Raw genomic sequence first — 15818 nt, 5'->3', positions numbered from 1 at the left:
ACAAGCTTCCAAGCATAACTGAAGCGCTTTATCTATATTTATACATTTATATAGCGCTTTTAACAATATCGACTGTTTCAAAGCAGCTTTACAGCAATAGTAGGACATTACAGTAACAGAGATTGTTTTGGCTTTACAGCAGCTCTACTGTAAAGTAAACTAAAACTAACATAACTAAATTAAACATTAATTACCAATCTAAACTTGTACTGTGTTTTAGCCGTTCATGTGCACGACAGCAGTGTTTGGTGGCCGCATATATGCAGTATAGAGTATGCAGGATTAACCGGAATAACCTGCAGTCGCCGGCTTCAGCCCAGGGCCACACTGAGGCTTTCCCACCGGAGGAACCTCTCCATGGTTCCCAGAACTACTGCCGGAGTTCCCGGATGTTGGCGTGTTCGCACCATAGAAATGCATAATAAAGGCTAGATGTCTCGTCCGCGCTGCTGGCCAATGGAGGTCGACGTCCGCACCTGCGGCCATCTTGCCACAGTCAGCTCGCTCACTCGTAACATTGTGTTTTAATGGTGACCATAACTTGCAAAATTTTCTACCGATCTTCAAACGGGGTTGGTTTGTTATAAACGAGATGTAGTTATGACACTGCATACTTATGAATAGTTATAATATTATATATTTCAACATTTTCAAGCATCCATAATTATAGCCAGGTTAATAACGTTTGTAAGAAACCGAACCGTTTGTAAATCCGTCAAGATTTCAGCGAGATAAGAGTATCTGTGTTCGTGCAGATCACTCGCCTTACATCAGGTACCACAGAGCCCACCAGAAATCTTGCCTGTGACAAGATGGCCACCGGTGATGTCGTTCGAGACTCCGCCTTTATTATGTATATCTATGGTTCGCACCGCAGGAACTAGGAACCATCTCAGTTCTAGGAACTCATTTATCCTACTTCAGAGTCGGTCTAAACCAAGGGGGTAATCATACTGTCTATGGTCTAAACCAGCGCTAGACACGGAGGGATCCAAGATGACGGAGTGAGCGCTAGCATCTATGCAGGTGTAGTGAAGTGCTGCTGTTGGGTGGCATCCGGTTTGCATGTGTTGACTCCGCCCTAAGAGGCCCGTGGGTAATCAGCGTCTCATTTCATCTGGGTATATTAAGATGGCCGTTGTTGTTACCGGACATGGTGTCAATGTGCTGCGTGTTGTCTAGCGCGTCATTTCTGCTGTTGGTCTGGTGCGCCGGCTGGAGGTGAGTGTGACGGTCGGTTGATTTATTGTTCGAACCTACCGGATTTTAAATGGTTAACGATGTAACTCTTGTTAGATGCTGGGCGGTTTGTGGATAAGTGCAAGTTGGGCCGAGCGTTTACATTGATTGGTGAACGCGCGCCGTTTGCCGGATACAAACGCACGTCATACTACTACAATAATAGTTCCTGGTGTATTGCTGTTTGGCTTTCTGGTAGGTCTCCCTCTGGCTCTTGTCAGCATATTTATTTTAAGTAATGTATAATCACGGGGTTATCTGTGTATTTCAGCTCGCCCTGGTCATATTTGGTTCTCAATCTGTTGCTGCTGGACGAATGACGCGATCTCCGCCTGTTGGTATGTGTGGTCACTGTATAGTAGCCTAAAGATGAGTCAGTACTGCGCATATTTTAGTTTACATTCGGGATTTTGCAGGTGAATGAATCTGCCAGTTATAAGAGTACGTGAAGACTGCTGCTCGGATTGGGACTTCCATTGCTGCTGTTTTGTTCCTAATATCTTTACTTTGTGTTTATTGGTTTGGTTCAATGCTCTGCTGGCCGTGGCTCCCATGTGAGCACGCACAGCATTGTTGATGTAGCTTTTGTTAATATATTTTCGAGTGAGTTTTCTTTATTATTGTGATGTAAATTCATTTATTTAATTTGTTGGTTTTCGATTTCTTTTGGGTTTGCCCTTATATTCTTTTTTTGTGTTATGAATAAGGTTTACTTTTGATTAATTATTTATGTGAGTGATCCTCAGCCTGTCAGAGGAAAGAGGGGTTGTGTGTTAACCAGCCTGCGAAGTGGGGACAGGTTGGTGACTAAATCAAATTTATTGAAAACCTTACTGAAACCAATAACTGTATGGTTGAGTGGATCATATCCTTTTGTTTTGTGATATTTGGGTATTTTGTTGTGTCTTGTAAACTAGTATTCATGTAAATTTATTTTTTTTGTTTATTTTTCTTGTCTTGTAGGCATTGTGAATCCGGAGCAGGAGAGCTAGTTGCTCCATTTGGTGGTGGGCCCTGATGCACAGTGTGTGGTCTACAAACTACCGCGTTTGGTCTTGGTTGATGTGAGTGTGAGTGTGCAGTGTAGTGCACGTGTGGTGGTGCTTCTCGACCATTGCTGGCGACGTTTGGCACTAGCTCCTCCTGCTTCTGGGAATCACAAGCCCTGATAAGCCTGTATTGTTAGTGTGTGTGTGTGTGTTTGTGTGTGTGTGGAGTGATGATTGATCCCAATGGCCGTACATTTTTAATATTTTACCTTTGATTAATAAAGAACATTTTTGTATTCTTATACCCACGTCTCTGTCTCTGTGCAAAAAGGGAAAATCGAACCTGTGTCCTCATTAGGAGACTTCCCTGGCTTAGCGACCAGGGTGGCGTAGTCGACTCTTTTCCTCAAATTCCTCTCTAAAAATAAACCTGCTCACTGCCACACAGGCTCTGATAAAATAGTTCAATAACGTCCTAGAATCGATACCTCTGGCAAAGAAACTTACTAGTGTGGAAAGTGCATCCAGTATCAACTGAAATTTAGTTTTTGTTGCTATAAAGATACTCTCTGTTCATCCGAGTGTAAATAAGATGGCTAAGACTAACCAAGCAGATACAGGCTAGCAGACCGTTAATGTAACTTTACCGCTCTCATGGAGGCATGTGATGAAGAGATGTTGGTAGAAACTGCCAAAGCAAGATATGAACACACACCGCTGCCTAGCCCGAACCCCAAGGAAGCAAGAATGAAGGCGAAAGACAAAAGTAAACAAGCGGACGAAATAAAAAAAAAAGTGATTTTTGATGCAATTCAAACCCTAATTAAGAGATTTGACGAGCAAGATCAACGAATTAATCATCAAAAATATGTAGAAAAAAGAATGGAGGAAAATGCACAAGCAGTTAAAGAAAACAAAGAAGATATTGACAGAATGAATAGTAAATAGTGGATTTGAGAAGGGAGAACAGCTCACTGAAACAACAGTGTTTGGAGCAAGCCAGATATAAGAGAAGATGGGATCTCATACTAATCGGCCTGCCAGAAAAAGAGAAAGAAGACACAAGAGAACTGGAGAAACTTCGGGGGTCGGTGGTGTTAGGGCAAGATTTTATGTTCCATTGACTTGTTTTATTTTTCATTGACTGTAGACTGCAAAGGAATGCCATGTGTTTCTGCCATTTGCAGTACGGTGTGAGAAACAGGGAACTGCTTTAAAATGTATGTGTTTATGTACCTGGGGAGACAGAGACACTAGAAAACAGACGGGCAAGGACCTCGGACCTCGGCTAGTGTAGGGGGGCTTAGTGCGTCAACTACTTTATAAGTATAAATACTTCTCTTTTATAATTTGACTCTGAGTGTCTCTTACGCAGTGATGTTTGTTTAATGAGAATTTTTGCCACAACAGTGGACACGCTACTAACAGGTTACCCAGGCCGGTGATCATCCAGTCCGTGACGAAGTGTGGAAAAGATCGAGAGAGGCAAGAGTGTGTAAAGAGATGAACATCCAGTTCAAAGAAGACTTTTCAAAGGAAGATCGCGAAGCTCATGCTAAGTTGTGGCCAGGAGAAAGGGGAAAAGAGAAGAAGAAGAAGGCTATGCACTCATTGATGGACTGAGAGTTGACCCGTAGCTGATGATCACGAAAGGTAACATCCGGACTCATGTTAAAGTTTTTCAAGGTTATCATTATATCAGGTGGAAATAATCTGATAACGCTGTCGAAGAAAAGCTAGTTAACTACCATTCATGTCTATTAAGTTAGTATGGTTTTGTTAGTGAGTTTTTAAGGACAACATGTTCACTCCGGCATATGTTAAAGTTCGTAGTGTACAGTTACACTATTAATCTATGTCTATTTCTTTTCTATATTTGAATGTCAGGGGGTTAAAAAATATTGTTAAAGGTAGGGTAGGTCAGAATTGTCTAAAGAACTTTTTTTCAAATTGGCTTAAACTGTCTTTATATACCAATACATAATTAAAATGCAAGTACTCTGAAATAGAGAGTATAAAAAACTGAGTGACTCTAGTGTATTTAATCTTCAATAAACACAGCTCATTAATTCCATTCACTCCCACCTAAAAACGGGTGCGCGACTGCGCGCACGTGGGCGGAGCCAGTAATAGCGGCGGTAGTCATGGCGACGGAGAGTGACAGTCGCGCAAGCCAATCACTTGTTTCGTCCTGTTTTTTGAAGATTAAATACACTAGAGTCACTAAATTTTTATACTCTCTTTTTCAAAGTACTTACATTTTAATTATGTATTGGTATATAAAGACAGTTTAAGCCAATTTGAAAAAAAGTTCTTTAGACAATTCTTACCTACACAACCTTTAAGCGTAAAGCTATTTTTTTATTTTGCAAGGAACAAAAAGCAAATTGCGTATTCTTACAAGAGACTCATTCTGTTTTGAATGATGGTCACTGGCTAATGGTAGCTGTGGAAATAAATGACATATGTTATATATTATTATGTGTTTACGGTTATAATAACAATGTGGCTAATAGAGAATTGTTTGAGAAACTTGCCAATATGGTTAAAGCTACACTGAGTGATTTTTACCCCCATCTAGCGGTGAAAAGGTATATGACCATCCAGTGAATATTAGTTTCTGTTCCTCTCAATTCCGATTTCATTTTAACTCCTACGGTGGCCAATGTAGTCCAAGATTAACATGGCTTCCAGTTCGACCTCGTCCATGAGTATTCCTTCAAGTGATGAGGTTACTTTAGAAAACTATTATAATTTGCAGTAATTTAATTTGTCAGTTAACATATAGGTTATGACATCTATGTTTAATGTTTTCGTTATTTTTTTTCCATTTCATTGCTAACATCAGCTATCAGGTTCCCAGACGAATGCAAGCTAATCTTAGTAAAGTAACTTTTATCAGTGCTATCGTTATTCTGTATATTGTACGACATCACTAGCGTAAGGCAACGTTTACATTGTAGGCTATATCATTTTCTCCGTGAGCAGAGATCAGCTGATGTGACGGAGGGAGAGGGAGAGGGAGAGGAAAAAATAAAAACCGGGCCGGTGCCAGTGAATTGCAGAGCTTGAATTAACGGGTATGTCCCTCTTTGGCTAATGTACTTTTAAGATGGAGGGGCAACATGGCGACCGACATTCGAACCCCTCACCCGTATGTATTTTCAATGGCATATTATACACTCACGAGAATACTTTATTACTTGAACGAAGTAAATATACATTAATGAGCACATATATTTTTGAAAGAACTAAGTGTTTTTAGCTAAGAATAAACTAAAAAAGTTACACAGTGTAGCTTTAAGGAATGGAAAATAACTTATAAATCAGTAAATGTGATAATGGGGGGAGACTTTAATATAGCACCCGATTCATGGTTAGACCGTAAACCCCAAAGAAGTCCACAGTCTGTGTATAATGATACGATATTGAATCTGTGTACAACAACAAACGTGGTTGAGTAACTAAGCCGAGCCGCATTCAACATGCATGGTGTAGAGGCCAAAGTACAATTCATAGCAATGTGAATAAGAATGAATGTTAAACAAGTAAATAATTTATTTTAGTAGTTCATGTAATGGTTACAAAATGTTAAATAATACTTAAAAGGTTAAAAGCTTTCTAGAATTCATGTGTTTATAGGATTTTTCATGTGTTTGTAAGATTTGGTAAAATAGTATGCATACTCTGGCTACATTATGTTGATTCTCAGAACGCGATTCAGATCTTGAGAGCTGTGGAAGCAAATGGTTTTCTTACCTGATAACTGATAACTGCTAACTTCTAGTTATTTCTTTTTATTTTCAGTAACAATTAGAATAAGTGTATTATTCAGCTCACATTCTTTGTTGTAAACCAGAAACCACGGAATAAAAAACTGAGATTTTCATCTTTTATTTCAACAACGTTTCTGAGGTGGATTTATTGAACGGCATTGCTGGGCTGGCAATGAACACTGCAAATGGGAATAGCTGCTTGGATTAATGTTATATAGTTATTAGTGTAAGCCATTGCACATATCAAGATTTCAAACCTCTACATTAGTAAGAAAACCCGCTTGACATTGGACATCGAGCCGAGAGGTTTGCGGCAAGTGGAATATTAATGAAAGTTTCGACGAGGGACTGACTGATCATGCGCTGTGCTCGTGGCTGGTGAGTGATAAGTGGATTGCTAACGGACTTAACGAGTTTGTCATTGCTGCTGCGTTACTGAAAAAAAAAAAAAAAAACGAACTGTATGAATATCAAAGCAATCATGACGGAGACAGGAACAGAAGCCACGGTAAGCCCAATTGAGGAAAAGCGAGTGGTTAAACCAACACTTAAAGCATTGGAATATAGTTTGAAAACTAAAATGAGCTCCAGAAGAGCTATTTTAGGACAACTTACTGCGAGAAAAAACGAATTGCATGCTTTAATGGATGATGATGCAAATGTGGAAATCATAACAAAGGAGTTGTTGACAAAGTATGAAACACAGATAAAGGAATTCAGTAAAATAAATGCTGACGTTAAAGACTTATTCTGCCAGATTGAATGCGTAGAGAATTTGAACACAAAACAAAGGGATTGGTTTGAGCCAAGAAATAATGAGCACAGAGAATTTGTGCAAGAAGTGAATGCATGGCTACAGGATGCAATACTACGCAAAGAAGAGGCTAACAAGGTTAATGAGCAGATACATCCTGAAGATAGTGTGTCAGCCACCAGTAAGTCTAGAAAATCGAAGTCTGTTTCGACTACTTCTGCAACTTCGTCAGCGCGTGCTGAGCGCTTAAAGGTTGAATTAGAGAGAGCTGCTCTGTTAGTCAAGTCAGATACATTGAGAAAAAGACAGACTTTGGATGAACAGGAACTACAGCTCAAGGTTGAAAAAGAACAGTTGGAGCTGCAAGCAGGGCTCGCTGCAACTGATGCACGATTAGCCGTGATAAGGAAATATGAAGGTTCAGATGTGTCAAGTAGAACCAAGGGCAGTATGGTGGAAATAGCCACGTCTGCGACAAGGAAACGTGATGTCAGCCACAGTAAGAGAAGTGTATCTAGCAGTGGAACTTGGCATAACCACACTAGTGAAAGAGGCGCAGGCGCGATACGAGCTCCTGTCACTTCAGATGATCACACAGATAATCTGGTTACCGTCATGCAACGACAAAATGACATCACTGAAAGCTTAATAAAGCAGCAAAGGCTATCTACATTGCCATCACCGAACATTCCAGTTTTCAAAGGAGATCCATTAGAATATCGTCTATTCATGAGAGCCTTTGAGCACCGCATAGAAAGCAAGACTGAAAACAGCAAAGATCGGCTTTACTATCTAGAACAGCACACAAATGGACAACCTAATGACTTAGTGCGCAGCTGTTTTCATATGGATCCAGATCAAGGATACCCTGAAGCCAAGAGACTGCTAAAGGAACGCTTTGGTGATAAATATAAGATATCCATGGCATACCTTGATAAGGCTTTAAACTGGCCTGCCATTAAAGCAGATGACACCAAGGCACTTGAAGCATACGCCCTCTTTATGACAAACTGCAATAATGCGATGTCGGATCTGGAGTACTTAGAAGAGATGGAAAATGCTGCTAACATGCGCACGATCATCTCAAAGCTTCCATACAGGCTGAGAGAGAGATTCAGGAGTGTTGCCATAGACATTCAGAAGAAGCAAGATCGGCGGACAAAGTTCAAAGACGTAGTGTCATTTGTCAACACACAGGCTGAAATGGCTTCACACCCTGTGTTTGGTGAAATCTTAGGACAAACAAAGCGCCAGACTGAAAGGTCAAGTGGAAAGAAAAACATTACAACTTTAGCCACTGAATTAAAAGAACAGAAAGCTGAGAAATATGCAGCTGGTGCTGGAAACAAGAAAGCTCAAGAGAAGGGAACAAACATGGACAAAGCCTTCATGAAACCTTGTATCTTCTGTCAGGGAGATCATACCATGGAACAGTGCAAGAAGCTCCAAAGAAAGCTGCACAAAGAAAAGCTTGAATTCCTTAAGAGCAAAGGACTTTGTTTCAGTTGTCTTATAAGAGGACACATGAGTAATGCCTGTGAAGAAAAGAAGAGCTGTCAGATATGTTCAGCGACACACCCTTCGCTCTTACACATAAAGCAAAAATTTAAAGACTTATCAAGGGAAGAAGCTTCACATGAGGAGCAAAAAGAGGAGTCTCCAAAGGGAGAGCAAACCGTTGTCAGTGGATTCGTGGATGCAGGGGAAGCATGCTCTCAGACTGGGGTCGGGGGTACAGGTAGTGTCTTCGCCATCGTTCCGGTGAGAGTAAAGGCGAAGAAAGGCAACAAGGTGCTGACTTGTTATGCATTCATGGATCCAGGGAGTAACGCCTCCTTCTGTACTAACAAGCTGGCTAACGACCTTCACTTGCAAGGAAAAAATGTGAACATCCTACTCACTACTATGGGAGACCAAAAGACAGTCTCATGCAAAGCTGTATCAGACCTAGAAGTGAGTAGCCTAGAAGGTGATGACTTTATCGAGCTTACAGGTGTTTTCGCACAAAAGGTTAAACCCGCAAGTAAAGAGAACATTCCAACACAAAAAGACGTGGATAGGTGGCCACATCTACGAGGTGTACGAATTCCTTCGATCAATGCTGATATCGGTCTTCTGATTGGGACTGATGTGGCAAAGGCTTTGGAGCCAGAAGAGGTAATCCGCAGTGTCAACGATGGGCCGTATGCAGTACGCACAGCGTTGGGATGGACAGTAAACGGACCGCTGCATGATAACATCAGAAGCTGGACAAAGAACGGATACCCGCAGATCCAGATGAATCGGATCTCAGTGGCTCGACTCGAAGATTTGTGGACTCAGCAATTCAAGTATGATTTTCCTGAGAATGCTCAAGGAGAGCAGTTGGAGATGTCTAAGGAAGACCAACTGTTTATGGACAGAGTCTCTAAATCGGCAAAGCTGGTCAACGGCCACTACTCTATTGGTCTGCCGTTGAAGAACAAAGATGTGAAAATGCCCAACAACAGAGCAATGATAGAGCAACGAGCGCTCAACATGAAAAAGAAGCTTCAGAGAAAGCAGACGTTCAAAGAGGACTATGTCAGCTTCATGAATGATGTGATAAAGAAGGGCTATGCTGTAAAAGTCCCAGATGAAGAACTAAAACGGAATGATGGAAAGGTGTGGTTTATTCCGCATCACGGTGTTTACCACCCTAAAAAGCATAAAATGCGAGTGGTATTCGGCTGTGGTGCTGCATATCAAGGAACCACACTCAATTAACAATTACTGCAAGGGCCTGACATGACAAGCAGTCTGATTGGTGTCTTGACTAGATTCCGTCAAGAGCGAGTCGCAGTCATGGCGGATGTGGAATCGATGTTTCACCAAGTCAAAGTCCCACCAGAAGATGCTGACCTTCTCAGGTTTTTGTGGTGGCCGGACGGCGACACCTCAAAAGAGCTGCAAGAGTACAGAATGGAGGTACACTTGTTTGGAGCCACTTCCTCACCAAGTTGCGGGAGTTATGCGTTGAGAAGGTGTGCCGAGGACAACAAGAACATGTTTGATGCTGCAGTAGTGGATACAGTCTTAAATAATTTTTATGTAGACGATTGTTTAAGATCAGTTGCCACTGAACAAGAAGCAGTCAGACTATTCCAAGACTTGAAGGCCATCTGTCAAACAGGAGGTTTTAGGCTGACAAAATGGACAACGAACAATCGAAATGTGTTGTTAAACATTCCACTGGAGGACCGGGCAACAGAAGTCAAAGATCTCGATCTTGACCAGGATTCACTCGCCATCAAGAGAGCTTTGGGAGTACAGTGGTGTATTCGGTCAGATCAGTTCAAGTTCCATGTGCACATAGAGCAGAAGCCTCTCACCAGGAGAGGTATCTTGTCTACGATGAGTTCAGTTTACGACCCACTGGGAATGTTGTCGCCAGTCATACTGCCTGCTAGAAACATCTTGCAAGAATTGTGTAGACTAAGAACAGGCTGGGATGACACTGTGCCAGAACATTTCGCACAACAATGGACAGAGTGGACTGAAGAACTTCAACAGCTCACTGACTTTGAAGTGGATCGGTGCTTTAAGCCACCTAAGTTTGGGAAAGCAGTGCAAGCTCGGCTGCATCATTTTTGTGACGCGTGCGAAACAGGCTACGGTACTGTTACTTACTTAGTCCAGAAAAACAGTAGAAACCAAATACTCTGCTCATTTGTCATGGGAAAGGCAAGGGTTGCCCCCCTTAAACCACCAACTATCCCACGAATGGAGCTGACGGCAGCTGCCTTAGCTGTGAAGGTGGATGTTATGCTGAAGAAAGAACTACAGTTGCCACTGTCAGATTCCAGGTTTTGGACGGACAGTACTGCTGTACTCAAGTACTTAGCAAATGTGAACATCAGGTTTAAGACATTTGTGGCGAACAGGATTGCCATAATCTTGCAAGCATCAAAAGTGCAACAATGGAGCTACGTCAACACTCAGTTGAATCCTGCTGATTGCGCCTCCAGGGGACAAAAGGTGAGTGTCTTCATGAAGAACGAAGTTTGGATTGCAGGGCCTGTCTTCCTCAGTAAACCTGAAAGGGAATGGCCAGATCATACTTCAGGAAGCAGTATGAGAAGGACTGTTACTGAGCTTTACTCAAAAGAAAGACATTTAAAGTTATAATTGCTTCTAGGATAGAAGGCAATTAGGGGTCGGGTATGTAGAGGCCAAAGTACAATTCATAGCAATGTGAATAAGAATGAATGTTAAACAAGTAAATAATTTATTTTAGTAGTTCATGTAATGGTTACAAAATGTTAAATAATACTTAAAAGGTTAAAAGCTTTCTAGAATTCATGTGTTTATAGGATTTTTCATGTGTTTGTAAGATTTGGTAAAATAGTATGCATACTCTGGCTACATTATGTTGATTCTCAGAACGCGATTCAGATCTTGAGAGCTGTGGAAGCAAATGGTTTTCTTACCTGATAACTGATAACTGCTAACTTCTAGTTATTTCTTTTTATTTTCAGTAACAATTAGAATAAGTGTATTATTCAGCTCACATTCTTTGTTGTAAACCAGAAACCACGGAATAAAAAACGGAGATTTTCATCTTTTATTTCAACAACGTTTCTGAGGTGGATTTATTGAACGGCATTGCTGGGCTGGCAATGAACACTGCAAATGGGAATAGCTGCTTGGATTAATGTTATATAGTTATTAGTGTAAGCCATTGCACATATCAAGATTTCAAACCTCTACACATGGTTTAACCCCTCAGGAAACGGACAATGCTCGAGACTAGATTATTGGCTTATTACTAGTGAATTATGTAAGGATGTTTCAGACTTTATAATTTCAGCTTCCCCACTTACGGATCATTGTATGGTCACTCTGTCCTTATCCATTTCTAAGAAACCTCAGATCTCTCCTAATATTTGGAAATTCAATAATGATTTGTTAAAAAATTATAGCTTTTGTCAACAGGTGATGACTCTCATTGAGGAGATTGAAAAGCTTGACATGTCTTGAATGAATAAATGGTATTGGTTTAAATGATAGCCGTTGATACAGGAAAATTCGTATCAATGATGAGAAAACAAAAACAAAAGGAACTGATTGGGGAAATACATTTATTGGCAGTTAATTCACAAGTATCACCTGAAAACACAGCCAACCATCAAGCGTTACAATCTCAGTTAGATGAGTTGTATCCAGAAAAGCAAAGGGAGCTTATATCCGCTCAAGAGCCCGGGATTGAAAAAGGAGAAAAAAGTTCATCATATTTTTTCGGCCTTGAAAAACAAAGACAAACAAAGAAAAAAATAATAAGCTTGAGATTAACGATATTATAATTGAAGATCCTAAAAGAAATCCAGAGCGATTTATACATCTACATTTAAAAAGGCAGATTGTGATTCTCTATTTAAAAATATTACAGATAATATTCAAAAACTAAATGAGGATGATAAATACTTAATTGATGATGAGTTGACTATAGCAGAAATAGATGTGGCATTAAAACACATGAAAAATGGCAAATCACCAGGTATCGACGGTTTAACAACAGACATTTTAAAGCATTTCTGGAAGGATATAAGGAAATTATTATATAATGCATTTTTGTAATGCATTCAGAAAGGGAGCTTATCTCCTACAATGAAAACAGGATTAATAGCCTTGCTGCCTAAACCCAAGAAACAATAGGCCCTTTTCACAATGACGTCAGAAAACTTCCGCTTTTCCGCAAAGCAGTGTATACGTACTTCCGTTCTCTTACGAGAGATACTCTCGTACTGCGTTGTCGTAGCAACGCATTGGGGAAAATCCTTTTCCACGAGAATACTGAAGCAAAAAATTATCCTTAATTTTGTATCTATGTAAAACGCTTTGCCACAGCATACAGACCTAGGCGAGACAGCTCGCGCGCCTATTGGCTGCTGTGCGGCAAAAGCTTAAGCCAATCGAGCGAGCCCTTGAGTGACGTCACACCCAATGAGGGCGCTTCGCGCCCTCCCGCGTCACGTCCCGCCGAAACGGGCGTGGCTTAGGGCTATATATTTCGCTCACAGGCTTATGAACTCTGATTTTTTATCCTTCAGCGAGGACAACTCATCGCTGATCCGAGTGAAGAAGCTGCGCCGTCGAGAGAGCACCTCAGCGGGAGAAGTCACGACAAGCTGCTGGCACCGCCGCCTTCGTCGCCTTCCAGCTGCGCGTTCCGGCGCCTATATATCCTTTCACGTATTGAGTGTGTGTGAGGTCGCCGGCGCGACTCACACTTGTTTTACTCTGTTGTATCTCAAGCGGCGCCTTTCTCAAGATGCCTCTTTGCGGTTCGTGCAAACGGACCACGCTCAGCGACGGGGACCGCCACGTGATTTGCGCTTCCTGCCTGGGCGAGGAACACGCGGCTATCGCTCTTGCGGATGGCGGCTGCCATCACTGTGAACTTCTGCCTCTGGCGACTCTGCGGACTCGCCTGGCGTCGTTCCAGGAGCCCGTGTTCTCCGCTGTTGTGCCGCGCCGTAAAAAGCGCCGTGCACAGCGGAACCCGGAACCTCCGGCAAGCCACCCAAGTTCGCGGCCAACAGGCGTGTCTCACTGGCCGCTTGCCTGCACACAACAGCCGTTTTCACGGCTACCCAGATAAATCCATTAAAGAGTGCATTTTCTGGTGTCCCGGCCACGGCCGACGGTGTTTCTTGTGTAGTAAATCTGCCCGCTGTAATGTGCACATCCCTACACACAAACACGGCCCCACACACAGGGCCCGCGCACATAAAATCGACTCAGTTCGATTGCGCGTTAAAAGTAGCACACGTGCCCACTACCCAGTGCCCACTAATGCTACCTCCTGCTCATCGCACGGTTTCTGTAAAAACGAAACCTGCGTGCAGGCGCTCCGCTCCGGCGAGCGATGCTATAAAGGTGGCAAACGTGCCCGGTCCCCAGTGCCCGCGTTCCCACACAAGCATCACGGTTCCTACGGAGCCCGTCCAGTCCTCCCTCTCCCGCCTGAAGGCTGTTGAGGGGTCGAGCGCGGACATTCTGCCCGCTTTCATAAGCGCGGCCCCGGCCTCAGATGTTGCGAGCGAGACATTACAAATGTCGCAGCTCACGAAAGCCGCTGTATCGCGAGTCGATCAGAGCGCGCTTTTCACTCAGCCCCTAGCTACACGTGCAGATGCATGGGAAAAACTTCCCGGGGTTTCAAAATGGGTGATAAACATCATAAAAGAAGGCTATTCGCTACAGTTTCGCAGACGCCCTCGCCGCCACGCGGCGCGCGTCGAGACTTCGGTAGATTCGAATGTAGCACATCTACTTCGAGCCGAAATTCAGAAACTTCTGAGGAAAAGGGCTATCGAACCTTTATCTCAGGCTCAGAGCGAAGGGGGGCTTTACAGCAGATACTTCCTGGTACCCAAGAAAGACGGGGGTCTCAGACCCATACTAGATCTGAGGCAACTGAACAGAGCGCTTGTGAAACGCCAGTTCAGAATGCTAACGACCAGAAAAATCCTCGCGCACGTTCGCCAAGGAGACTGGTTCGTGTCAGTAGATCTAAAAGACGCGTATTTTCAAATACAGATTGCGTCACGTCACAGGCGATTTTTGAGATTCGCCTTCGAGGGCCAGGCATACCAGTACAAAGTCCTGCCGTTCGGCTTGTCTCTAGCACCCCGTACATTTACGAAGTGCATGGACGCAGCACTTGCTCCCCTCAAACTGCAGGGTGTTCGAGTGCTGAACTATTTGGACGATTGGCTCGTTCTAGCCCAATCTCATTCAGAGATAGTGGCGCACAGGGCCCTGCTGCTGAGTCACCTCGAGAGTCTCGGTCTCACAGTAAACTGGGAAAAGAGTTCGCTGTCCCCCAGTCAAAATATTTCTTTTCTGGGACTGGAACTGAACTCGCTGTCGATGACAGGGAGGAAGGATGCTCAGTGCTGCTAGTAGCGCCGCTCTGGTCGAATCAACCCTGGTTCCCAGCTGTGATGCAGTTAGCCAGCACCGCCCCGTGGCCAGTGCCTCTGAGGAGAGATCTACTCTCTCAAGCGAGTGGCTCGATTTGGCATCCTCGCCCGGAGCTATGGTCCCTTCATGTGTGGGCCATCAACGGGTATCCGCTGACCTCCCTCAGGGAGTGTTAAACACGATCACACAAGCTAGAGCTCCGTCTACACGACGGCTCTATGCGTCTAAATGGTCTGTTTTTTCTGGCTGGTGCACGTCTCGCGGCGTGTCACCCCCAGACTGCGGAGTGACAGAGGTTTTGTCCTTCTTACAAGAGATGTTGGATAGCGGGAGATCCCCTTCCACACTCAAGGTATATGTGGCGGCTATAGCGGCTTTTTCTGAAAACGCACACGGCCAGTCCATAGGAAGGAACGATTTAGTCATTCGGTTCCTTAAAGGAGCTAGGAGACTTAATCCACCCAGACCTCCCACAGTTCCCATTTGGGACCTTTCCACGGTGCTGGACGCCATGAAGGGTCCTCCTTTCGAGCCTCTTCAGGAGATCGATATGAAACACTTGTCGCTCAAGACGGTGTTTCTCCTGGCTCTCGCTTCAGTGAAGCGCGTTGGGGACTTACACGCGCTCTCAGTGAGCGCGTCGTGCATGGAATTTGGGCTTAATGACTCCAGAGTCGTGCTCAAACCTAAGCATGGTTATGTTCCAAAATCCCTGAACACACCCTTTAGGGCGCAGGTTATTACCCTGTCTGCCCTTCCGGTCATCGGGGATAATATGGACGAAAACTTAATCTGCCCGGTGAGGGCATTGAGAGCTTATGTGTCGCGCTCGTCTGCTTTCAGGCAGACAGAGCAGCTTTTCGTTTAGTGGGCGTCTCAAGGGACTGGCCACTTCGAAACAGAGCCTATCCAGATGGATAGTGGACGCTATAGCTCTAGCGTACGCATCCAAAGGCCATTCAGTGCCCTTTGGGTGTTAGGGCGCACTCCACGAGAAGTATGGCTTCTTCGTGGGCTTGGTCGAGTGGGATTGCCTTACAGGATATTTGTATGGCGGCAGGCTGGGCCTCACCGTCTACATTTATCAGGTTTTATAACCTCGAGGTACCCGCC

This window comes from Phoxinus phoxinus (genome assembly GCF_949152265.1).
Source record: "Phoxinus phoxinus genome assembly, chromosome: 9".
Lineage (NCBI taxonomy): Eukaryota > Metazoa > Chordata > Actinopteri > Cypriniformes > Leuciscidae > Phoxinus > Phoxinus phoxinus.
The sequence above is the reverse complement of the archived record's forward strand: the minus strand, read 5'-3'. Positions refer to the sequence as shown.